Here is a 2,650-nt window from a genome sequence, read left to right on the forward strand (position 1 = left end):
AATACTCACTGGCAGACTATTTCCATTAAGAAAGACTTTGACATCTTTAGTGGAGCCAGCGATATCATATGCTCTTCTGACCATCAGTGCAACAATATCTTTGTCCAGGCTTTGCATTTTAAACTTAGATAAGTCAGGCTGGAAGGTGATGCATGTGTAATCTTCTCACTAAAGGGCTTGAGTTCCATGTCACCAGCTCTCCCCATGTTATCCATCCATGTCTGTTTGAACATTTTCTTGTACTCTCTACTGGCTGTTTCCACAGTAAATTTGGTGCTGAATATGTTACACAGTTTAGCTCCATAGCCATTTCGACCACCTAGGCAAGTAAGTATATAACACTATTTTATTATTACTCAACTAAATTTTTTTTCTTTTTTTTTTTTCATTCACTTGCTTTTATTATTTTGCTACATACAGCAGCCTAATCCCACAAATCTCTCTTACAGGTTACACAGATAGTTAGCTGGGGTGAAACAGGAAAGAGAAGAGGAAGGAGAGCAGGAGCTAGCCCTTCATTCAAGGAAGTACAAATTGAAATAATAAACTAGAAACTCCAGACCCCAAATACATGCTGACTTCATACAAACACTATAAAAGGTTCTTTTTTTAACTGTATGTAATTATTTATTTTTAAAAATTAAGTCAAATAAATTCTTATTTAAAGGATTTGATTCCTTTGCTGTCCATCCATGTTACCGTTCTCAAATGTCATCCAGCCCTGCATAAGAACATGCGAGGAACCAGATGAGCATTCTAGAACCATCTACATATCATTAGTAACTGGGTAAAGATGTGCTGTTCATCAACACGTGTTCCCAACAGGTTAACTGCTAGTCAAGTAGCATATGAAAAACCTCATGGGTATTTTTCTTTATGGTCATGTCCACAGCAAATGAGAAACTGCATTCTAAAAGCCTTGGTAATGACCATTTAAATTTTTTTCCTTGTTTATTTTCTTTTTGAATAGTAGAATGGGAACATGGCTTTGCCCATGGCAGGCCAGCAATCTACTACTGAGCTGTAGTTCCTGAGCTGACACAGCTTTAATATTTTGAGGTGTGTGTGTGTGTTGTCTGCATATGCAGACCACAGAAAGGGTGTCTGATCTGCTAGGACCGGAGTCACACATAGTTGTGAAGCAGCATCTGGGTACTGGAAATTGAATCTGGCAAATGCTAAGTGCAGAGTCATTTCTCCAAGTTCTTCAATTTTCTTTATTGCTGGCAAAGCTATTAAATATACTTTATTTACTAATCAATTTTCTCCTTGGTTTTTGAGACAGGGTTTCCTCTGTATAGTCAGTCCTGGCTGTCTTAAGACTTGCTCTATAGACCAGGTTGGCTTTTCACGGTGCCACCTGCCTCTGCCTCACAAGTGCTTAAAGTGACTAAAGGTGTATATCATCACACCCAGCCTTCTCTCTCATTTTGAGTCAGTCTCATTATGTAGCCCTTGTCTGGTCTCGACCCCACATACATAAAATAAAACACTTAAATCTTTACAAAAAAATTAAGTTTTTTTTTAAGAAAGTTCTTTCCTTTGTTGAGAGTGGTGGTGCACACCTTTGATCTTAGTAGTTGGGAGACAGAGGCAGGAACATCTCTGTGGTAGATTTACTCCTGTCTATCTCCTTGTGATGGTTTATAAATGCTTGGCCCAGGGAAGGGGACTATTAGGAGGTATGGCCTTGTTGGGGTATGTGTGTCACTGTGGGTGTGGGCTTTAAGACCATCATCCTAACTGCCTGGAAGTCAGTATTCTGTTAGCAGCCTTCAGATGAAGAAGCAGAACTCTCAGCTCTTCCTGTACCATGCCTGCCTGGATGCTGCCATGCTCCCACCAATGGAGAACAGAACCTCTGATCCTGTAAGCCAGCCCCAATTAAATGGTGTCCTTGTAAGAATTGTCTTGGTCATGCTGTCTGTTTACAGCAGTAAAACCCTAAGACACCTGTCTTTTTCCTTAGGTTTTTCAAGACAGGGTTTCTTTGTGTAGCTCTGGCTGTGTTGAAACCAAGAGCAGCCTAATCTACATAGTAGAATTCTAGGCCAGCTAGAGCTACACAGTGAACCCTTGCCTCCTGATCACTATATTTAGCTTATCCCTATATTAAAATCTGTATTAAATTTTAATTGAGTGTTTTGTCTGTATGTATGTTAGTGCACCATATGCATGCCTAGTCCCACAGAGGTTAGAAGAAGACATCAGATGTAGTTATAAGTCTAAGATGCTCACAGTTGAACCAGAGTCCTCTTGGGGTGGAGCCAATTCTCTTAATCACTGAGCCATCTCTCTAGCCCCCAATCCCATATCTGTAATCCTCACACCTCAGAGAGTGATTTAAAGGATTTCTTTTTTGTTTCCGAACAGGGTTTCTCTGTATAGCCCTGGCTGTTCTGGAACTCACTCTGTAGACCAGGCTGTCCTCACAAACTCAGAAATCCACCTGCCTCTGCCTTCCAAGTGCTGGGATTAAATGCATGTGCCACCACGCCCAGCTTAAAGGATGTGTTTTTTTCTGAACCACAAGTATTCCTTTCTCCCAGTCCTCTACCTGTCACTTTCTTCTCATCGTCGTCATAGTTACTGGAGGTCAGGAGTTGTCCAAATATGAGAGCCGGGACATATATTTTCTCAACTTTGTGTT

At 40.7% G+C, this 2,650-nt stretch overlaps 1 protein-coding gene and 1 non-coding gene across 2 annotated transcripts in view; both read right to left on the bottom strand.

Annotated features, from left to right (window-relative positions):
• Positions 1-2,650, bottom strand: part of Top2a (DNA topoisomerase II alpha) — a 32,855-nt gene that overhangs the window by 24,882 nt on the left and 5,323 nt on the right.
• LOC115032665 lies at positions 811-932 on the bottom strand. Its single transcript, XR_003838296.1, has one exon. It is a non-coding gene; the product is annotated as a small nucleolar RNA SNORA32 (small nucleolar RNA).

This window comes from Mus caroli, chromosome 11, assembly GCF_900094665.2.
Source record: "Mus caroli chromosome 11, CAROLI_EIJ_v1.1, whole genome shotgun sequence".
Classification (NCBI taxonomy): domain Eukaryota; kingdom Metazoa; phylum Chordata; class Mammalia; order Rodentia; family Muridae; genus Mus; species Mus caroli.